The 24,449-nt window shown below is 36.5% G+C and overlaps 1 protein-coding gene and 1 long non-coding RNA gene across 4 annotated transcripts in view; one reads left to right on the plus strand and one right to left on the minus strand.

Annotated features, from left to right (window-relative positions):
• Window positions 1-24,449, minus strand: part of LOC146600843 (uncharacterized) — a 57,030-nt gene that overhangs the window by 27,110 nt on the left and 5,471 nt on the right. For 2 of the 3 annotated variants that reach the window (XR_014897237.1, XR_014897236.1), the window contains exons 2-5: window positions 21,143-21,225; window positions 20,663-20,713; window positions 19,827-19,922; window positions 19,372-19,433 (exon numbers count right to left, since the gene is read on the minus strand). This is a non-coding gene — a long non-coding RNA (uncharacterized LOC146600843). Of the gene's footprint in view, window positions 1-6,720; window positions 6,824-11,279; window positions 11,346-19,371; window positions 19,434-19,826; window positions 19,923-20,662; window positions 20,714-21,142; window positions 21,226-24,449 lie in introns of all 3 variants that reach the window. The other variant, XR_014897239.1, reaches the window with a different exon arrangement.
• Window positions 20,702-24,449, plus strand: part of MEF2C (myocyte enhancer factor 2C) — a 141,543-nt gene continuing 137,795 nt past the window's right edge. Inside the window, exon 1 of the mRNA XM_085316646.1 lies at window positions 20,702-20,735. The gene's annotated coding sequence lies outside the window, so the exon portion shown is untranslated. The remainder of the gene's footprint in view (window positions 20,736-24,449) is intronic.

A 24,449-nucleotide genomic window follows, 5' to 3' on the forward strand; every position in this document is an offset into this window, starting at 1 on the left:
CATCATCTTACTTTGTTTAATAATCATCAGCATTCACGTTATAGAAATTGGCACTTTATTAAGCCTGATTGTTCAAATATACGTGTAGAGATGGTTCTGTTCTGGAGAAGATGCTTATTCTGGCCTCATTTGTTTAAACACATTTTCTTGGGTGGGTACCATTAAGTAGAAACAAATTTTCCTGGGAATATATTTACAAACATATCCAGATTAAGTCATGTTGAATGACTGACAGATCTATATCTAATAAAAGATCAGAAACTGGTTGCCTATACATTTGTAATAGGTAAAATAGTCATGTGTGGGCACCTGCAGGGCAGGATTCACGCATCCAAATCAGGAGTGGTGAAGAGACAACTCTCTCTCTTGCCACTGTCTCCAAGAGGAACTTAAATGACAAGCTTAGACTCAAAACTTTGTTAGGTGATAAGAATTCACTGGGCTCAAAATGCCAGCAACAGCTTGGCTCCTTTCCCACTAGCCCTGCCAGTGGAAATGAACAGCAGAGGTGGAAGGTCTAAACAAGCCTTGTGTAGCTCTCTCTGGGGACTTCTGTTTGCTCCATATTGCAGGTAAGGAAATGTAGTAAGAGCTTTGTCCTGGAACTAAGGAAACCCAGTTTATCCAGTAAACAGAAAGTAGAAAATCAAAGGGAAGTTTGGCTCTTTTACTTATCAGTTGCAGATAAAAATTCTTGAATGTTTTGTCTTCCACTATTTTCACGCATGGCAAGAAAATAAATATTTCTTTTTCTTTGCACACTGTTTCCCCGTTATCAAGTGCTATCAATATTATGTCTCCTAACCACTTGGCCTTGAATATTTAGAATGTCAAATCCCTACTGAAATTGAAGAAAAAAAGAACATTATTAGACTCACTKTGGTAAAGCTGAGAACTAAGACTGGAGCTGTGCCTGGACAAGACCGCTTACAGGATCAGGGCAATATTTGTTTTAATGTGTTTCTTTCTGCAGTTGCCATGTGCTAATCTTCAGTAACTACCTTCTATATTCTATATAGGTGCCATGTTTGCATGAAGCCTTTACCTGGAGAATAAAACTAGCTTCTGAGCTAAAGTTCACTCATACTGCCAGCTGACCCATAAGGACTTCATGTCACATGATTTGAGGYTATTTTACCCTCTATCTTCTTGAGAGAATTCTAGCTCAAGCAAAAATTTTGTTTAGAACATCAGTTCTTTAAAATGTTTAATTGACAATAGAAGGGAAACAATACATTTAAAGGTTAYTGTAATTACATCTACTTACATTTTTTGTTCCATAAACAACATTTTGTTAACTTTCCAAATTATGCAGTGTTGCTTTGACCTATTTTTTCAGATGCCTGAAAGGATAGTAAAGGATCTGAAAAGCAGTAATTTTGGACTTAAAGTTTGAACTTTGAATGCTTTTATTTTTAGTTCATAATGTAAAAAAAAAAAAGTTGCTTGAAGAAGGGAAAAAGTAAAGCTAGCTCAGGAGTGAAAATGTATTGTTTTGGGAAAGGCAGTAAGCTCTTTTGTTTTACTTTATTGCTCATCCTTTATTTTGCATGCTACATTACTTTTTTTTAAATGAATGATCATGCAATATCATTTACAGTCTGACCAACAAAAGCTGTTATTAGTGCTAGAATTAGTGGGATTTCATAGTCTCTTCAGATCTTGTGAATGTTTTAAGTCTAACAATAGAAGTATATATATAAAGATACCAAATTAAAATAAAATGAAGTAATTACTTTTCTTAATTTCAGAGCTAATTTTCTCCTTGAAGCTTGTATTACAAGTCTAAAGATTATCTGGATATTCTTTTCCTAGTCTCTAAAGAAATATTTGGGATTCAGGAGACAGAAGACATGCTAAAGTTCTTGGAAACTATGTGTCAGCCTCCATGGCTGTAAATGGAAAAAAGGGGCTACAGAGAAATCTGACCAACATGAAGCAACTGCTCTAAAGAATGCGGCTTAAGATTTTCAAAGTGAAGTCAGCCTGCTAATGCATGCAGCTGTATTAGAAGAACACAAAAAACAGAGTACAGAATACAGCAAAAAGCATTCCTGTTTCATCAACTCTGCATGAAAGATTTTCTTTCGTAATATGTCAAAATCAAAATGCTYTTGAGTTTAATTGACCTTAAAGAATAACCACTGATACAAAGATTTACTAGCTGATAATGACAGCCCTTAGTGTGTAAGATTTAGATCTTCAAACAGAGAGTCTAAGAAAGAAAGAATGTGAATCAAATGACTACTCTCTTAAGTCCAGAGCATCTGGGTGAGAAATCTTATGTTAGCTTTTAGGAAGGAAGAATTGTATTGTTGCCCTGAGTTTCACAAGGTGACATATAAATGATCATGTCCTCTTCTTGCAATATAGCTTTTATTATAGCATCTAAATTTACCCTGATGACGCAAAATGCAAAACTAGTACTAGTTTCTGATGGGTTAAGAGCAAAGCCCTGTTTGTTACACTTTCTATAAGTTTTATTTTAAACTTGGTAATTATAGCAGGCACAGGTGGTGCTGCCCATAGTTAAGGCTGTCCATGATTTCCCGTAACAAGATTATTCTTTTCGATTGCTTGTAATTTTGCAAAATTTCAGCCACTGGGATTGAAATTCTCAGTGTCTGTCTAGAGTAGATGTAAGAGCATATATACAAACATATCGATATTTTCCCTATTTCCTTATTTTTTTAATTTCAGGAAGAAAATTTCTCCCATTTCTCTGAATAAGAAAATATTAATTTATTACTTTAATTGAATGTTACTTAATTCATGTCAAAAAGAGGGATCACAATTGTTTAGGTATATACATTTCCACACTTTGGGATAAGACATTGGAATCTAGTATGAGAAGGAAAATCCAGGGTTAACCCTTGTACAATTTCCTAGAAAAATCACTAAATTTATTCAAGTTATTAATTCTTTCTAGAATCACAGGTTATGCATGTTCTCAACAGTTTTTGTTTGGCAGCTAAGTATGCTGCAAGGAGTATGTCTACGCTGAATACAATAGTCTTGACTGTAAATGCATTATCCTTATAGAATGACCAGTCTGTTTCACCCTAGGCCTCCAGAGGCTGTGGAATTGCATTTTGCAGCAGTCACTGTCCCTGGCATGGAGAAGTCTGTGCTGTTAATCTAAAGTTCTGACAGTGCTGATGGATGTCAATTTAATATGACAACATGCTAAATGCTGAAGTGAAAAAAATTCACAAACAAATACAAACGACTATTTTATAAAGATGTCTTGATTACAACATCAAGCCTTAAAACATAGGGAAATGCTAGAATTGAGGGTGATAGTGCATCTTTAAATTTTCTCCTTTTCCCTTTGTTTGTATGTATTAAGCTATGCTCTTCTGTTTCTTTATCATAAGCATCTTTTTCTATCAGACTTGTGTTATTCATTGCACAGAACGGATTATCTTCTAGGTTTGAATTGGGGTTGTTTAGCAAAAAAGACTGTTGTCTGAAATATTTGTTACAGAATTTGGTGGGCATACAGAAAACATGTCAGTGGACTGCAAGAAGAAAAAGGATAGTTTCAAAATTAAAGACTGAGTGTTGCCCTTCAGTACTGTATTCTACCCTTGTACCTGTCATAGCATTCCCTTATGATGCTAGGCATGTTATTTTGACCGAGCTTGTCAGAAATAGCCATTAATAAATAGCTTAAATTGACCCAATTTTTTCCATATAACCTTTTAGAAGCATACACCTATGATGTTTCAAGATCTGTAGTATCACACTGAAGCTTTCAAGGATACATGTAGCTGGTCACCCTTAGCTAACCTGAAATCATGCCTCAGCCTCTTGTCACAAATGCAGGCCTTTCAGCAGAATTTTTAGTAGATACAAAGTAGAAATCTGAGTGTATTTAGACTAACAAAGTCTACACTAATTTATATGAGAAAATCCCTATGGGTTTGTTTTAAGATTATGCTGTTGAAATTGGCTTCCTTCCATTATTTCCACACCCAGACACGACAACAAATCTGCTGAGTCCCGTGGCTTTGACATCTTACATGAAGAATTCAGGGTCAATAGGATGGAATATATGACTGTGTTTACTCAGGCCCATTTTCCTTGACAAAGCTTTGGTGAAATAACTGAGTTTTTGCACTCTTTTCATCTACTTGACAGAGAAAAAAAAATATATTGAAAAGATGACTGATGTTCTAGGTAGGGCACATGCATTGATTTTCATATATAAATATGAAATATTCTCAGAACAGAAGACAATATAGATTATTTGTGTGAATTAAATTCAACATAAGGTGGACATAAATTGTGGCAGTAAGTGGCACTAGAGGAATGGTGATAATTCACTACTGTACCACTTTACAAAAGAATATCCTCCTTTAGACTGCTGTCTAGATAAATCTCTTCTTACAAAGATACTTCAGTAATCTCCTTGAAAGTGCATCATCTAAACTGAGTAATATCAATGTGAGTTACAAATATGAGCTACTCTTATCTAGAACTTAAGGTCAGTAGCAGATGTTACAAATTCCTATAGAATGCATGCCCAGAGAGAAGTTTTTTTTTTTTTTTTTTTTTTTAATGGCAGAAATCTGCTAGCTATTCTTGCCTTATCTGCAACAGCTGAGCAATCTTTCAGTGCCATGAGGAGATTGAAAACTTGGCTCATATCTAGCATGGACAAGCTTGCCTTAATCACATTGCTCTTTTACATGTGCACAAGGACATCAACATTGACAGTGCTACAGTAAAGCAGCCATTTGCTGAAAACAACTGTCAACATTGTCAAGTTTTTGGAACCTTTTATAATGTGATTTGTGTGACAAAGCTTGTATAATTCTGCTTATCAACTGTAGTAACAAATTTTCATAAAGGGGGGGTATACGGAGAAATAAACTGGAGCTGAGTTTTCTATTACCTGCTCCTACCTGACACTCCAAAGTGAATGAATTTAAAAAAATGACAAGATAAATGAACTGCAACAGCCTGAGTCTCCAGTCCCATTTAAAGTAAATTGAAGAGTTTTCTCAAAAGGTTACAAAAAATGAATCAAGATATTTCTCTTTCATTTAAAACATGGATTTTTTATAAAGTTTTCATGCATTTTTCTTTCTGTACTAATCTTGCTATTGTACCTGTAAATAGATATGCTTAAAAAATGAACCAGAATTAAATTATGTGTGATGCTAACTGATACACAGGATTTTAAAAGCCAATATAAAAGGCTCAGTACAGATATGGTGTATGTAAATGGTACAGAGTACATGGTAAAATGCTGCAGAGGGTAGAACACAAACCTAATTTTATGATTAGATTAATTTAGACTAGGGATTATTGCCTAACCTATGACTGTACCACTTACTGATAATTCTGAGCATCACACAGGTCTGCCAGCTCATCTCAAACCTAGTCTCTTAGCATCTCCCACTATTAAAATCACAGGACCACTAACACACATCTGCTAATACCTCTCCATGCTTGGCACAACTATACTTTCAGTTTATTATATTCTGCTTTTATCCTTTCCTAGGTGTAAGTATTTAGAAATCCCAAAATCTCTCARGTAAGTCACACTCTTAACAGTTTTAAACAGTCAGTATTTCATAAATAACGATGTAGCAGTGTATTTGGCTATCTCCAACTAAATTTCATGTCACAGCCTTAGCACTGTTTCTGATTACCTGAATTCCCAGTCCCTGAAGCTTGTCTTACAAAAGTGTTTTTTCTTACTTTCAATCAACTATTTTTACTAACTATCTAAAAATAAATTGTGAAGAATTGTGAAGATGATATTGGAAGGAAAGTTTTCAACTTTCTTCTGTGGTTCTCTTCAATCTGTAAATTAATGTTACAAATGCTGCAGGAGTTACTGGGCACCTAAACTTCTGTAGTGTCCCAGCAGAATACTAATGAGACAAGATTAGCGCTCTAAATGATGTATTTAAGAACAAACTTTCTCTGTATCATCTTAATCACAATTTCTAAAGATACATTTTATATATCAGCTGTAGCCCTGTAGACTATCTCAGCTATTCCAATTGATTTTTCTAACACATACTTGCAATGCCTGTGAGATATCTCAGCATAAGCTGTACAATTACTGGTATTTATTTTGAATTAAATAGAGAGAGAGAGAAGGAAGGAGGAAATGAGGGAGAGAAAGAATTGTGCATAGTACACATCAGGCCCAGAGAGTTTCATAACTCCCAAGAGAAACTAGTACACAATGTCAAACTGAATGGTGTCTTACAGTTAATTTGGTTGGTGGCCAGGGGCCACAAATAATTCTCTTGCCCACAGCCAAGATCTTAGCTTCTACAAAGACTCAGAATCATGGACATAATTTTGCCAGGGATAACAGGAGAAGTATAACTTATATAGGATTGTATAGGTGTTGCTACAAGTTTACAATGAAATGCATTTCTAATTGTTTCTAAAGTTTAGGAATAATAAATGGTTAATCATGATGACAAAAGGAAGCAGGAAAATAAAGTGACACACTTGAATGAACTGTGAGGAAATAAAGTGCACAACATGTGATAATGCCATGACTCTGTGTTACTGCACATTTCTGGGCTGAAAAGATATGGCTTGATGGGTAATTTGTCATGCTGTGCGATAGAGAACAACAGTAAAGAGACTTCAGACAGAAGAAAATTACACAAATAGTAGGGTGGAAAGGTATAATTGAAGATGGCAAAAGACTGAAAGAAAGACATTTAAAATTACTGTACTGACCTACTAAATGCACTTGGGCGTGGAATCCTGGCCTCACAAGAAGCAGCATTAAACGACTGCAGGCTGTGACACTACTACAGGATAATGCCAGTCTTACAGAGCTCTTAGAGAAAAAAAAAAAATCCAGTGAAAAAAAAAAAAAAAAAAAAAAAAAAAAAAAAAAAGAGAGAGAGAGAGAGAGAGACCCTTTTTGCAGACATGCATAGCCTGAACAACTAATGAATTTACAGTAAGGGAAAGTTTACTTGTGGCCACACTGGTGTTTTTCTGTTCTCTACAGCCCCCTTACACTAGTAGGACTTTTTGCGAAGCATAGAAGTAACAGAATCTATTTTACACATAGTATCTTGATTTAATGTATTTTTTATAATCCAAAACTTTTGCATATGTTAAGCAAGCCAAGTACCTGGTATCTGGATCCATTAGACCAACACCTTGCTTTCTTTTTTGTGAACTGCACAAGATCTTATTCTCTGCTACTGAGTTACGGGCTGCATTATATTTGTAGAAAGTCTAAGTAAGCTCCCTTTTATTTGTTTACTTCAGTAGATTTGGCCACTTGCCATTGAAGAGACAAATCTCAAAGGTGTCAAAAGATCCTTGTTCACTTCAGAGAAGCTAGCAGAGGCAGGGATCCACCATAAAGGTGTCTTTCTCTGTTCAAGATGTCCAGCATTGCTCAAGCTCTTGGTTCCTCACCAAAGGCTATTGGAAAGCAGGATGGCACTCCCCTAGGACATGAAATCTCATGATATATATAGAAAGTGAGGTGAATTCTGAAATAAACTTCCATTTGTCCTTCTTTCACCTTTTCCCATACTCTCCTATCACTTTAGTGAATAGTAAAAGAAAGAAGGAAGATCTTATTGTTCTGGTTGGTCTACTATGTATTACTTACTAACCTCAGAAGGATACTGAGAATTCATTAAAAATATCTGAGTCCTTCATAAACACTGTGGTGAGGATGGATACCAAAGACTGAGATATGATCAATTACTATCCCAAGTCTTCATGAATGTGAAAATTTCATATCACTAACTTTTCTACTAGCTCATTGATGCATTTCGGTATAACACAAAGAAGAATACTATCAGCACATTAATAACTCCATCCTTTTTTGGTTTTGGAGGCTTTTGAATTGGACCTTCACATCTGTGTGTATACTTGTGTATTTAAGAGAACTAACAGATTATGTCTCTTTCTCTCCTCAGGGCTACCTGAAACACTAGAGAATGCTACTGAAATGAGCTTCCAAAGGTTTTTTTGTTGTGGGTACAGTAGACTGGCACAACAGGGAAAGCATTTTTGGCTAGCACAAGACTGATTTAACAGTTTGCCAGGTTCCTGAAGCACCCACTCTGCATGAAGCCTGAACTAAAGAAAGGCAGAGCAGCTGCAAAATGAGGCACTATTCCATTGCAGAGATACACTAAGCCATTTTGCTACTGTACAAACATTTTGACCATAAAAATAAATGATCTAAATTGTGAAACTGTAGCTAGCCTGCTGTCAAGTTAAATAAACAATGAAGCAATCCAGAGACTCCAACTGCAATTGTTGTTTCATGACCTAAGCTTTTCAAAAGACCACTTCTAGTGTATTCGAGTACTCAATGAAGAGAGTATTTTAATAAAATAAGTTTCTGTGTTTATCACACACCATTTGGTTATAGTTAGGGCCCTGTGTGATTCTGTGGCAATTAAATTGCCAGAGAATCCACCCACTGCTACAGACACACGCTGCAGGATGCAGACTGTCATTTTTAAAACTATTTTTTTAGCCTTTAGCAGCAAAGAAAATCTTCCAGATGTGAACTGAATATAAAGTCAAGCAGAGATACCTGCCCAGGTTTACAGTCAGCCTAACACAATGGCTGTAATAGGCATGAACTGCCCCCTTGATTTTAATTGTCTATTAAACCAGAAAACTTGATAGCCATCATTTAAATGGTCAGTGATGCTCAGTATTTCACAGCTGCTTAATATCATAATCTCTGCATCCCAGACCATCTTCCTGTTATTCCCATGTTCAACAAATTTCAGTTTCCCCATGTCTACTACTCAAAACTTCTGGTTTTCATGCTGACAACTCTTGGTACCAATATTGCATCCTGCAACTCACTTAAAAGTGAAAAATTAAAGCTGACATAAAAAAAATCAGGATGCAATATAAGATTAAATGCCATGCAATCCAGATTTCATTGTAACATTTTGGTAAAGACTTACTTTTTTTTTTTTTTTTTTAATTTACCTGCTGCAGTGCCTGAATTCCCAGGCACTGAATTCAGGCACTGCTGCAGGATTTAGGTCCAGTGAGCTGATTCAAGTCCATATGTAAAACAGTTATTATGTTGTGCTATTGTGATTTTATCCAATTCAAAACCTGCATGCTTTACTGACATTTCACAGACTATAGTATATAAACACAAAAGTAACATAAGATCCAGGACCTCAGCTGGTGTAAATTAGTGTCTCTTCAGCAGGAATAATGCCAGTTGTCTTGGCTGAGGATTGGTGCATTGAAAATAACTGGGAAAAAACAGACGTAATTGTGCATAATGTTTCCTATTAGTAATCTTACGTTCAAACATTCTCAAAGAGATGAGAGACTGTCTCCTTGTCCTCACCGAAAAAAAAAAAAATAAATTTTACTCAGTCAGCTATGAAAATCACTATTGTCCAGTCAGGGGCATTGTCCTGTTCATTGCTTTGGGGGACAGAAATTGCTACCCATCAACCATGAGCATGACATTATGAACAGGCAGGGAGCTGATCTTGGCCAGGGTGCATCCCTCCCTTGGCAAGGTGAAGTTCCTGCACTATTTCCCTGGCACAGCTGTGTAAACAGGTATGCTTTAGATCTGATTTATTTCACCATAGCTATAGGAAGAAGTCAGGGAATGAAACTTTGGACAACTGTCAAAAGAAAAACTTTAGCTTAAAAAATTGGTTTTAGCATTTAAGAATAAAAACTTTATTCACTGTAAAGCAGTTCTTCATGCTGGCTTTACTTCCAGAAAACAAATTCAAATCATTGACAAAAGTGGCAAAAGCACTACTGTTCACAGAACACTATGAATACAACAGGAATAGTTCTGGTTTCTGTTGAAGATTTTGACTTTTTTGCAGCTAAGTTTTTTCAGAGGCAAAATAGCTTTTATTTGAAGACATGCAACATGCTATTTCAAAAAAAAATGAAATTATGAACTGCTTTTAAACATATTTAGCAAAATCTCATTCAAGGCAATCTGGAGAAAATACAGGACTTGGGCTCACTTCACATAGTTTTGAGTACATGTATTGGCTAAATGGTGATATTTTACTGGGATGGTGGAATTTTCAGGACTAGCAGTTTTCATTTGAAAATGGACAACAGATACACATGACTAGAAGGTTATAGATTGATCTCATGGTTTTATTGCTTAAAGTAAGCTGGCTTAAACTGGCAGGATGACCTAGAAAAGAATTGCTTTAGAGAAAGAATTGCTTTAACCTGCAAATTCTTTCTCAAAAGACAGAATTTACAAATTCTGTCAGCTGAGATTCTATTGAGCTGAGATTTTGGTCTCAGCTTTATTTTCCCAACAACATTCTAACTCCATTTCTCAACCACCTACACTGACAGCCTTTGCTCAGAACCTCTACAGGAGGAAGCTAAGCTGAAGTTCTTTCTTTTCTGAAAAGGATGTTCTATTGTATGTCATACCCTGTGATCTCAGGGAGAGATAATAAATCCCTGAAGCTCTATAGCTATAGTTACATTGCTTTGGTTGTTCTAGCTTTGCATTTGCAAATGGCCAAGTGGTTCAAATCAGTCACTCTTATCATCTGTAAATCACCAATTTATTTGTGATATGGAGTGGATGAGTCCAAGCCATACTTCAGCAGATCCAATTTGTACTTGCTAGCTTTCCTCGCATCTCACTGCCCCTCATAGGTCTCTGCTAGGAGTCATGTCAAGTGATCACCCTGGCCCAGGGAGAAATCATGACTCTGTTGTGCCATCTAGCATGCAGATGGGCAAGATGGATAAAACATGTAACCAGGAGCAGAAGGTCCACTTCAGGCATGGCTGATCTTTACTCTCTATTCTTGTCACTGTAGGCTTTAAGCCTTCCACCAAGAATCAGACTACACATTTTATCCAGATCATGAAATTCCTGAATTTTCTTGATGACGGAATGACACTGCCATCCACATATGTCATGATCAACAAAATGGGTCCAGAAGCTTCCTGTGTGAAGAGCCACCTTTTAATGCTCTGTCCTGGGAGGTGGCACCCTCTTTGCAAGGCAACCTCAAGGACCTAGTACAAAGGGAGTAATCTTCATCACCTGCAGACAGTTTAATTCTTTTATCAGGCATTATCTAGCTCTTTTAATCATGAGCATTAATGCAGTATACACTGAAGACATGCATTACATCAGTTTTTGAGAAATTCAGCCCTTTTTTATGCTGCATCAAGTCAGTTCTCTTTCCAAACTGCAAAAGGGAACCGCAACACTCAGCCTATCAATATGCATTGTGGGCATGCCCTTCCGCCTTGGAACACTTACTTACAGTTTAATCAGTTCTTCAAATGCAGAATCAGTTGTGCCAGTAATTCCTTCAGGAATACAAAATATTCTGTTTCAGAAAAAACAAAAACAAAACAAAAAAAACCGACTCACAAATAGCAAAATTCTTTAGTGCATGAAACTAAATCTCCTGATGATGCTCACCTACAGGAACTTCATTCTAGAGGTTTCCACAACTGCCTGACTGAAATGAGAAACTACAAGTGAAAGCAAACATGCCCACTGTTTTTCTTTTCTTTTGTCCTTTTTGTTGAGCAACTATCTCTCCAAAATCAATTCTTTCACCTAGACTCCTGAAGTTCCCTCTAGCCTAGTGGGGATGTGCAGCCATAACATACACACACACCTTTTTTTTCTTCTTCATGAAGCGATCCTACAGCTAAGGGCTGCAGTCATGCTTGGAAAAAGATGATCTGAGGACTCTTAACAAAATGTGTCCCCATCAAAAAACCCAAAGCCTTGACATTCTTCCCTAGATTCTCTATGTGTAATCTCCTCCACTGCATTTCTATGAAAACACTGCAAGGCAAGAACATGTTTTCCACTTTTCATATATAATCTTAAGCTGAACTCCTCCACAAACAGACTGTTTTTGTGGACCATTACTAGGAAAGGTGATCTAGGCAGATACATTTTGACTTGTACAACTGCAAGCATTAAGAAAGAAAGAGAAAGGAAGAAGCTGTCAAGAGTCCTGAGCACACTAACGGTCCTTAATGGCCCTGAACAGCCTCACCTGGGCATCTACCCACACCTTCTGCACATGGGTCTAGGCACTCCATTTAAGCTCAGGCCTGAATGCCTTGGTGGCCTGAGCTATATTGTAAATGTAGTAGTCTCAACTTCTGTCTTGGCCTTCTGAGTAGCTCCTAGGCCTATGCTGTAAGCTTTCTCCTAAATGGACCCCTTGGTCCAGTTGTAGCCTTGTTGCAGTCTTGTTTTTGGCCCTATCATCAGGATGGACTGTACACCCATGTTGTTGCTTTGTCTCCAGTTCTGTCTCTGGCCTTATCTCCTACTACTTTTGACTGGGCTGTCTGGATGGGCCCTAGACTTGACTATTTGAGCTTGTCTGGGATTGTCAGTGGACCTTGTTACCAGCCCCCTGATCTGCCTGCTGTGTTCAGATGCTGTGAGACCATGCCCTGGTTGGTGAAGGTGCTGTCTGCACTGTGGTCATTCTCTACGTGTCCCCTGCCTTGTGGAGCAGCCAGCCCTTGCTGCTCCCTGACAGAAATAAACTTGCATGCGATGCGAAAAAAATTAACTGCTAGGTGAGTTCCTCTTCTGTCTTCCTCCAACTGGTAGCCAGGCTGAGAGCACAAAGATACTTGAACCAAGAAAATGTATCTCTAAGGAAACAGAAGCTGATGTACCAAACATGCAGAAGTATGCCAACTCTTTTTGCAGTGGAGTTGCTACTCCTAATGCTGACCTCAGGCTAAATTCATGTGATATGCTACTATAGCTGCTCAGTAATGATTACCTAAAAAATTTGAGATCCTTTCCTATCCAATTTGGGATACGACCTGGCATATCTTCTATGTGTATATATGCCTCTATTATGGTTTTACCTATCAATGATTTTACCTTCTCAGAAGGTGCACAGAGAGGTATTGTGAAAAACTTTACTAACATTATTAAATTGACTGTTAAATCATTCCTGTGAGATCAGAACTATTTATGGTTACAAATGTAATGAGCTAAAAGCAGTAACTGCCTCTTCCTGGGTATGGGAGAAAAAGAGAAGCGGTCTTCCTTCTTTCATAGCCAGTCATCTTATGACACATCTCAGCTGAACTTCTTAGACAGCTTCCCTTCAAGTGTTTTGTATGAAGTAAGAATCCATATAATTATAAAAGAATGTGCACTTTCAGATTTGTTTTGTTAACTTTTGCTTTTAAAAAATAAAAGCACACTAATACTGCATTACCAGACTATGACAACAACAATAGTGAGCTAAGTAAAACCAAAGACCAACAATGTCATCTGAAGAATATGTACTGAGTTGCAGGCGGAGGAAGGGAAGGGAACCAGGTCTCTTTTTTGGTTAATAATAGTCTTCATCCTGGAGCATAAGACATTCCCATAAAGGCTAATTAGAGCAGATCATTATATACTTACCTCCTCAGAAGGCTAGAAGTGTTAATGACTGAGCAACACTAAACATGTATTTGCCCCAAGTAAAGACATCAAATGACCATATGGGATGATCCTAATAAGCCCCTCAAGTTTCCATTTTACATGTCTTATTTAATACATTTAAACTGTTGTAAATCCTATTATAATCACTCCAGCTTCATGGCAGCTGATGTGCTATACATGTTTGAGAGGATGGTATCAATTAACTATGTTATCTATAACGCCATGCCTGCAATTACTACTACTTCACAACTTGTCATTAATGCATTTGACGGGGTTTTTCCAAAGTAACATTTATTTAGAGGTTAATCAAAATTCCTAAGACTGCCATTTATTATAATCTGATTTTGGATAATTGTCCAAATCAGCTCTTAGAGGCTCTTAGAGGCAGCAGTTTTGTCTCAGTCTCAGTGAATATAGTATGTTAATGCCAAAAAATAACAGAGGACCAGAATAACATTTATGTACATTTAAGTGTCTGTTGCACAACTCAGTTCTTAAGGATACATGAATTCTATCAGAAAATTTTCTCTCTGCTACTTAGAAGATTGGACAATGCTTATAGCAACATTAAGGGCTGGGAGGGTGGGACAAAGAGAAAGTCAAAGGGAAGCTTGTTCCTTGTATTATTCCAAGGACTAGATAAAAAGAAAGTGGAAGAGGGAGAGGGAGAGGAGAAAGAGAAACAACCTATGCATTCATCTTTTTGTATTAGAAATTGAGGGTGAGCACATTTGAAGGACCAGCAGCTGACCCACCTGTTTGTACAGAAGGCAAAATATACACAATTGAGCATATGCCTTACTAAATCCTCACATTCTCTAAGAAAAGAATGCCCAGTGCTTAACATATCAGGAGTATCAAAATCAGTTGCCATGCAGCTATAATTTGGCTCTTTGCATATAGTCATGCCAATAGTTTTTAATCACTTCCTCTTCCTTTTTGGTGCCAGATTCCCAGCTGAAGTCTCAAACAAGCATACATGACCTGGTATTTTCTTGGTGAATTTATCTTTGGCAGATATGGTATTTAGTCAGATTTCAGATACATCCTTAAGACCATCCCTGATAAACTTACTTCATTATGCCAAACTCTGTAGGTGTTAGAGATTTTCAGCAAAACTATTAAACGTTTTTAGCGTATGTAAACTTCTCCTACTTCTCCTACTGTTAATTGCAAGTGATTGTTGAACCCAAAACAAAAACTTTCCAGCTTAGTGGTTGAAATCTGGCAACTTACAATTAAAAACACCTCAGTGAGAAATATCAGGCAGCCTTATATGTGGCTGTGGTACCAGTCCACCTAAAATAATACTTTTCAAATCAAGTATTCATATAATATGTAAGGACATACTTAAAAAAACCAGGAGGTCCACTTACTTGTTTATGTTTTGTTGATACATCAGGACAGATGTAAAACAGGTCTCATGTATTGAACAGAACATATTTATAAAACTGGAGCTTACAGGAGTTTGGGAGACAATAGCAGAACACGAAAAATGGTTTGCAAGTATAGGTGTTAAATTATTTTTTGCTTGAAACTAGGAACATTAAGTGAAACCCTTTATTCCACCAAGCCTTTCCAATGTTTATTCTAAATATTCCTTTTCAAATAATTAATTTGACAATATACCACATTGCTGATTTGCACTACGCTTTAGTTCTAAAAACTTGTAACATTTTGATTTTTTTTTTGTTTTTGCTCTTAGACACACTCTATTTATGAATCACTCTATCATATTTATATTTTAATTCTTGGGCAACTCTACTGGCAGTTAATATGTAAAACAGTTATAGAAAACAGCAGATCAGTTTGCAATAAGTCATACTTTGGAAGAGAAGGTCACTATTAATTTATTATTACTTTAAAATAGCTTTTAATCAGTGCTGTAAATTATGCTGTAAATATTACTGAGAAAGTCCTCTCCCTTCTCTATTGACACTATCCTGGAGAGAATTTAAATTAATGGCAGGTTCACACCTGAATTCCCATATAACCTTTTTTTTCCTTTTTTTTTTCTTTTTTTAACTTGGACAGAATCTGATAAGATAGTAAGATAGAAGTTGCTCTGAGTTACATATTTGTAGTTCCTGGAATAGGTCTTCTTATTGAGTCAGTCTGTCATCTAATGTTTATATATGAACTTTATGTGACAGAGGCAGTACTATATACTGCACCGAACTGCACAGAGACTACTGTGCGTGAAAGGTTAAGTTTGGGCCCTACCATGTCACCTCTTCTCTTCCTGTTTAATGCTTTGCATAATAGACAAGCACATTGTCTACCTAGTATTATTGTATGTGTATGTACAATATTATGTAATATTGTAAAAATTACTTCCTCTGCCTAAATTAGAAATTCTTCACACAGTTTCTTTTAAAGAAAATCAAGAAATAGGGAAATTTATTATGCATGTATATATGTGTGTACACCTTTCTTAGGCACAGTATTTCAGCAGAACTGGCAACCCACTGCAAGATCACATTTTTTTTTCCCATGCATCTGCCTATGCTTCCCTGTCACTGGTTAAATTTTCCTTTTAGAAAAGTTCCTTTCTTTTTAAGTCATTCAAAGTAGAAAAGTAGGGGACTGTATCCCAAATGCCTACGTTTTCCCCACTTTGAGAAAATATCTTCTTCTTTGCCATCAGCTGCTTTTATGCCAGATCTGACTCCCTCCATTTCTGTAACATTGCATGCACCTCCCTTTGGCTACCAGCCACTGCCTCAAACAAAATTCTTCCCACATAAACACTCTTTTCCTTCTCAGTCCTCCCCTACCTCCTCCCTCATTCTGTATTAACTACTCCATTCTCTTTCCTCAGTTATGGACCTTCATATTTCTGAGTTTTATGTCCTTTACAGTTGTAGCTAGTTTCCTAGTGTTCTTTCCTTTTTTAATGTCCCTGAAATTTGCCTCCTTCATCACTGCCAACATCCACTTAAATGGACAGACATCTCACCGTAACTATCCTAACCTTGCACAACACCCTCCTCCTTCAAGAACAGAATTCCAGCTCTTAGGTATTAGGAAAACCTGCATAACATTGTCTACTCTCTTGCTTGCCCTATGTATGTTTACATTATTCTTGCTTTAGGATGCTACACAAGGATATAGGGAAGGACATGTGCAACTTCAAATATATATGTTTAGTGCTGGGCTTGAAGTTATGCACATATATGAGTGTGTTTATGAACTGGGGATTTCATATTCTATCATATTGCTACTGTAACTCTGTATTTCCCTCCAGCCAGTTGTCTGCTCTTGCTAATGGAAGCAGATTCCATACTCCCAGCTTTCTCACCCCTACCTTTKGCTCTTTTTAAGCTCAGTCCACAAGTATGAGACATCGTAATTGTGCACAAGTTCCTCAAGTGCAGGTATTTTTAAGTCAGCCAGGCTTCTAATCTTGTTCTTTTTAGCTGTGTTCGTCTCAGGCCTGGAGGCCAGAAATTTGGGGCCCATCAACTTGGGGCCTTTCTCTCTCTGATGCCTCCAAAATAGCAAGAGGTGCTACCTGGAGAACTCCTTGCCCATATTTTAGTCTGCCTCTGATCCTTAAAAACCTTCAAGTAATTCAGCCCCCGTTTCTCGCCACATATGCCCTGTACCTTTTTCCTATTCTTAAATGTTTTCCACCTTTTCTGTACCACTTATTTGTACTGCCCCATTTGACCTGTAAATTCAATGAGTATGCAATGAGCGTTTATGTTTGTAAGGTGTTGTGCAAATTGATACCACTCTAAAACCAGTCTATAGCAAACTAAAATAGTAATAATAAATTGGGCATATGATGATGATTTAGAGTTGCATAATATGCCCATTATCATACGATCTGTGCATTTTTGTCATAGCTTTTTAGCACCTGAAAAACTGAATTTAGGCCAAATGTTGTATCTCTATTTTACGTGATGGAGAAGGGAGACAGATTTTATCTGCAATATGCTCAGGCTGACTTTCTAGCATTTTGGAAGTGATTCTTTAACAAATGCTAGAAAAAAGACATCTTGGATTAAAAACCTAAAAATCATAAAGCTGAGAACATACTACTTAGATGAAAATTTATGTGCCCAAATGATACCATTATCTTTTTACCTCATCTCCTTCTTTCCCATGATCTGTGGCTGGGAAGACAGATTTTTGCCCGCTACATAGTGACAAAAGGGCAAATCTATTCCCCTAATTTCAGTGTGGCAAGATCAAGCCCAGCATGTGTTCAGTGAATGTTTTTGTAGTGTACCTGAGCAATCTCCCATTCAAGCACACAACTGAAAGCTTATTTGTTCAGGACGACAAACAAGGTCAGAGCTTCCTTGTCTACGTCAAGGTGAATTCACAGAGGGCTGAGCTGGGACTAGTGTCTCATTCTACTTCCCAGCAAGTACCCCAGCAACCTTGACCTTGCAGCAAGGATAAGCAGGTGACAGAAAGGAAATGTACAAAATTGTCATGTGTGCTGCATCCTTCCCTCGAGGCTGGAAGTTTCACCTCTCTGATATGCTTAGTTGGCTCAGAGTAAAAGTTCTTGAGAGCAATCACAATCCTAGGTCTCATGTGGCAATCCTGCAGGTCAAATGGGCCAGCCCACAGACAGATTACCTTTCACAGAAAGTCAAACAGGTTCAATTAGCCCACACCAAAATCACTGAACCTAAAACCTTGACACATTTGTATACACACACCTAAAAAGATGTGGAAGACTGATATGGAGAACCTAGCATGTGAAAAGGTAACAATTTTCATTAGTTAGCGAAGTTTTACACACACTGTCTGCAAATGCTGTCCCAGTCTAATCAGTGGAGAGATCATTTGTGCCATCTGCACTCAGCAGGGACTGGGTTGTTGAGACAAGGTGGCAAATAAAAACAATAACAGGAGTAAATGAAAATAATACGCAGAGATATAAACCTAGCAAATCAAGCCTCTAAACCAGTTGGATTTCAATGAGAACTACTGGATCTTTCTAGACAGATCCAGTTTTTCTGTTTTTCTGATAATGGTGGTAATTAACAAAACATTTTAGTGCTACAACATGGCCTAGGTGGAGAAAATACATTTTCCATCAACAAAATTAAGRTAGAATTAAAAAAAAAAGAACTTTAAAGATAATGGATGGTAATCACTTATATTCAGACAATAGGCTGAATTCCTAAACAATTTTGAAATTGAGCCAAGGCAACATTCAAATAATTACATTTGTTCTGCAGTGGATCTTCTTCAGAATTACAATTTTGAAAATAAATGTAGTTTGTTTCTATGCTCCTTTCTCTGCAAATGAATATGGAGATAGAAAATCTCTTTCTTCTGCCAGTTCTCTGGCTTGATTTTCAACTAAGTAGTGAGGCAGGCACATTTAATAGGAAAATTATTATTTTCCATTTGACTTATTTCTATCCTAAGACATCTTTATTTTCAATCTTTTGGTTAGGTTTCAAGCTGACTGTTAAACTGTTAACTTCTGTGATCTACTAAACAGACATACAGGTGGCTATATCTGTTTTCAAAAGAAAATAAAAAGTCTGTTTTCTTACTAATTATTTTTCTACTATTTCTTTTTCATGTTCAAAAACACTCTAGCTTTTTGCAATTATAGCAGTGCCTAAGTCTGAACGAAACATGAACTATGATCATTATTTTTCAGACTGTAATGGATCATCAAAAAGTTCAGAACTCTCATTCATTAGGATTTTGAATGTTGTTTTTATCTAAGAATGAGAGATGACGGGACCCTTGAAATTAAACATGTGATTTTATCAAATATGATGAAACCAAAAGAGCTTTATTATGACAGATACAAAACACAAGAACCTGTTCCTCTTACCAAGCTTCCACAAAGCACCTCCTGTATAATTATTAAATAAAAACACTTACTTATTCAGTACTCAGCTTTTAAATCCTGAATAAGAGAAGTACATATTGAGAGAGGTACTTACAACGTTTCCATGGATACAGGATGATGCCAATCAGGTCCATGTTTTTATCTCAAAGGGTGCCCCTGCAGAGACATACAGCTTGGTGAGTGGTTGTTTATACATAGTAAGTAAATAGGAACCTTGTTTATTTTACAAAGCGCTCCTGACCCAGCCTCTTTCTCATCACTCTTTTTAAAACGAACATTTTGCTCCTTTGAAGCAGCATATTCTAGTAAAAGACATACTTTTGATGATTTTCCTTAAAGTTCTCTGAGTTCATGACAGTTTTCAAGCAGAAGTGGAGGATCTAGGTATGCTGCGTCTAATCCTGGCAAACCTGTTGACAACTTTTTTTTAACTGTGCAATAGACATACTGATGCAAATTATGTCTTCTATTTCAATCACCAGAAGCCACTTCCAGGAAGTTAAAAAAAAAAAAAATTAATGGGCAGATATAAATGATAAATGCCCTTACCTGAATCCAGTAAGGACAAGAACAGCAAGTTCAGTTTGCTTCACTCTCAGAAGGTTTTCCATTTATTTTAGCTTCCATTTTAAAAGTGGTTGGTTTCTAGATTCCCAAAGCATAAGTGCTATGAACATGTAATTTTGACATCCAGTCTCTCAATACTGCTTGCTTTCTAATTTTGGGAATGAGATTAATACCTCCTATTTGAGAGGTTTTAGTCTTCTAATATTTCTTTGGATAAAAAAGCACAATGAGTTAGTGAAAAAAAAAAGGCAATCAACTTTAATACTTAACACAGTTTAATAACCTGAATTGAAATATGTGTGTGCTGTATTTCCATTAAAAAAGTTTCCTTCCAGACACAATTAATAGAACAAAAACTTGTCTTGTTCGGAGATTATTCTTGGAATGTAATTTTAGTGTCTATGTAAAGGAGGAAAATTTTTTGCCATATGAGAGCAATTTTGCCTCTTCCTTTCTCAAAGAAGTGATTTCTGGTTAAGAGGGCTGATTCGCTATTTTCCACTCGAACTCGCAGAGTTTGCTGGGGGGGACAGGATGGGACGGGACGGGAATTCTGTGTTCGCTCGCCAGCGCTGACAAAGGTCTGCTTGTCCGTGATACCTTCCACAGCTAAATTTACTTCGGAGCGACAGCGGCAGGTGCACCCCGGCCTGCCAGACACTTGCGCGCCCGCATCACGCAGCCTACAGGTCAACGACTAAAGGAGAAAAAGCCTCGGGCTGCGGAGTAGAGGGTGAGTGAGGCAAACACAACCCAAACTGGGGGGTTTCTCTTCAAAGCCAGCTGGTCTGGCTTTATTCTACAGGAATTTTTTTTACCTGTCAGTTTGATCAACGAAGCCCTCAGCAGGTGCTGACGGGTACAACTTCCTGGAGAAGAAGAAGGGCACTGGTGAGTTTTAATAGAAAAAACAATTAAAAATTATTTAAGTCTTTAGAGTTGTTCTGCTTGCCACAGTACTGGAAGATTCAGCTCCAGGCTTGTGGCTATGTTCACTGAGCTTTCTTCGGGAGAAAGCAGACAAGCTTTGTAGCATGCTTCACATTTTATTTGATATAGTGCTTTATTTTAACTTCTGTAACCAAGAAAAGTTTCTTGAAAGTGAACTGATATTTATAGGCAGTTTCTTTCAAACTGTTTGTCTGAATCTGACTAGGAAGAACATAGAGGATTATGTACAAGAACACCAGCAGCCAGTCAATATTGCAGTTGGATTTCCTCTCCCCCCCCCCATCTGCCTCCCTTAACACAAACCTATTATCCTGGTAATTTCCAACTAAAAAGAAAGGATTTCTTGCCTGGAGAATGCTCCCTGTATTTGCGGCTTCAGCTAACACTCCAAAGCCTTAGCAACTCCTTTTGAACATCTATGTAAGATTACCTGGTAACAAGGAAAGGACCAAAATTTAAAATCCTTAAATCATCTTTTAAAACCCAGTTAGTAATCAAAAAGATAATCCTATGTTGCTATTCCATTGAAGTGAGAGGTAAATGAGGAAACATAGGCTATGTGATAGTACTTCTTGGCATGATGCTTTTTAAAGATACAGTGAATTTACAAAATTTTACTTATTTTAAACCCACAAATTATGGCTGTATGTGTATTTTTTTTTTATTTGCGTAAGAGAGCTGGGAAACTAGATGAAGGAAAAAAGATATATTTTTCTAGAACAATAAGATTTCAATTAATGTGAAAATGTAGGAAAATGTGACCACATGTTAAAATAAATATTTTGGAGGAGAAAAAGGCATTTTTATTATGATTTCTATTTCAAGAACTCATTCTTTTAACTTTGTTTCACACTATTCATTACAAATTGTTTTATTAAATTGAAAACATTTATTTAAGCAAGTAAACAGACAGAAAACTTGACCATATGACTCTTTTTGAAAAAAACAGATTCCACATTCACATGCATATCGTAGAAGATGCTATCAGGAGAAAGAAAGGAATTATACATCAATATGCAGTTATAGTAGTTCTGTAGTGGAAAATCCCCCATATGTCAATAAATCATTTATCAGCAACAGACAGCCTAACCTCAGATGGAATAAGAATATCTAAGGCCTTTTTTAACAGCCCTCACTTGTGATTTTTTTTTTCAGCTATGCTGCCTGGGGTTGGACCAGTAAAGTTGACAGGAAATTCTGACCTCTGTGGAGGTAGATCAGGCCTTAGTTCTTGTCTATTTTGTTCATTTTGGGAGACAGGAAGAGAACAGCAAAGATTATGTAGGTTTCTGGGATGTGCTACATGAAGATAATGGCAATTTTGTTTGTTACAAGAATATTCTACTATATGCTTGAATAACAGACCAGTAGAATAAAACATTACTCATCCAAAAAGTGTAAAGTAAATCTAAATGTTAAGCTATGTTCTCAAATAAAGTACGAAACATCAAGCAAAACAAAACAAAAAAAAACAAAACAAAAAACCCCAAAATATCCTGAAAGCAAAACTCTGGGGCTTCCTTTGAACTACTCAATGTCTGTGAAACATTGCTGTTTCATGCATAACATTCTTAATGTATGGAAATCAAATCCCTTAACATCCATTAAAACCAAGCACTGTTAACTCAGAAGACAGTAAATAGTAAAAGCATTTCCTAGAGTTAACTAGACATTGTACATGTACAATACTCAAGAAAAACATACAGCCGTTGCTTTAGAGAGATCATTTCAGTAAGGTGTAATTTTGCCTGGATTTCACTGTATTTATTACAGAGGCTCGGTAACAGTAATTAATGTGACAAAGTTCTGGATAATTTCAATAAATTCTTGTTAAAGTTAGTCTGTACCTCACTTTATTTGGGGAAAAAGAGTATTTTGTAAAATACAACTTCAGTATAGAATCTTTTACTTTTCTAGAAAAGGATTACTTAGTGTTGCACAAGGTGGAGATTTCATATTTAAATAATTTATACAATCAAATTTAAACTAGTGTCCTTTATTGGTCTTTCTGCTGCTTTTTTTCTGATTGTCAGGCTTAAGCATATTAAATGAAATTTTTAATAGTTTTTTATTAACATGAAATGCTGAGAAAATTAAAAAACAGAAAAACCGTATTTAGTTACTGAAGCTTTACCACTATTTCAGATAGAAATAGAATTAGCTCTGAAATACCAGGTACATTCACTTATTTCTGTACCAACTATTCCCTATTAAATAAGAGATCAATGTCCCTTCTGTTCCCTGAACCTGCTTTGTTGTCTATTTTATAAACTACGCTGGTTTATTTTACAACTATCTTTTTTTCTTTTTCATTTTGAAAAGTTGTAGTCTAGCTCAGCTTTCAACCACGTTTGTCTTTTCCAATAAATCCCAAGCTTTACTGTCAAGAAGAAATCTGTATTAGTTATTCCACAGTGTATGTAATTATAAATGGGATCTAACCAAAAAGCTTTGGAAAAAATTACAATTTAGTCACTATATGTTATGTTTTTCAAAAGTTAATTTAAGGCTCTTCATAGTGTTGCACGATATTTTAAAAGTATATTGTGCCTTGTTCTCCTTTCACTTATACTAGTTTCCACTGGACAATGAAGTTGCTTTTAAAAGTTAGATTTTAAAAAAATTATATGATTAAAAATTTGGGGAGGAGGGGAAGTAGCCTGTATGCCTTAAGGGCTTCATAAATGAACATCTGAAACATGCAAATTTTCAATTATTTTTAAGCATACAGTTTATAAATAGTATGTGTGTGTGCATATATATATATATATATATATATACACACATACATACTTTGTATATACATAAACTTTAAATTTATGATGTTTTTTGGTATAGTAAACAAAATTATATTCTACAATACATAGAATTCTTTTCATGCACCTTCAGGGTTTTTTTAATCCATAAATCATTTGTTTATTGGTCTGAATGTCTCCCTTTAAGTCAAAGGGAGAGATGCATATTAGGAAGCAGTAAAGAATGGAATTTTCTTCTTTGCCAGCCTGTTAGCAATATCTGTATACACTACTTTGCCAGGCTGCTTCACCACCTTTAAAACTGTAAGAGTGGCTACAGACTGCTCTACAACTGTTCTCCACCCCGGCACACGATTGTAGTCCAGCAGTCCAGTCTGGACTACACATTTGAAAATACCCCTAGCATCTCCATACCACTGTCTGTGACTGCTCACAGCCCCTCTCTGCTATCCCATTTGTAAAATGTTTCAATCTAGTTTACCATATACAAGATAGTAATAGTGTGGATCTTCCTTGCAGCATGCCCCTTATCACAATAAACAGGTATACAAACTGGTTTTGTTAACGGAGTTGTCTTCTCCAATGTAAGTACTAACAACTTATTTCGTAGTTAAATCAGGTTGTTCCCTTAAAAGCAGCTAGCGTTACGAAGCAAGTCTTAAAAGTACTATTTAAGAAATTTTCAAGAAAGATAAAAGCTCAGTGCATTCTATGCCTAAATGGAAAGGCACTGGATTCTAAATTAAGTTCAACAGATGCAGCTTACAAAGAATAAGCATATAGATTTAAGCTAGGGTATCAGATGAATTTGCTGGAAGCATGTGAAATGACTGTACAGAATGAATGAAACAGTAGATACCACTTTGTTCATATACGTACAGCAATACTAATTTCATAT

Source organism: Rhea americana, unplaced genomic scaffold (assembly GCF_003343005.1).
Source record: "Rhea americana isolate MKP2758 unplaced genomic scaffold, rheAme1 scaffold_114, whole genome shotgun sequence".
Classification (NCBI taxonomy): Eukaryota; Metazoa; Chordata; class Aves; order Rheiformes; family Rheidae; genus Rhea; species Rhea americana.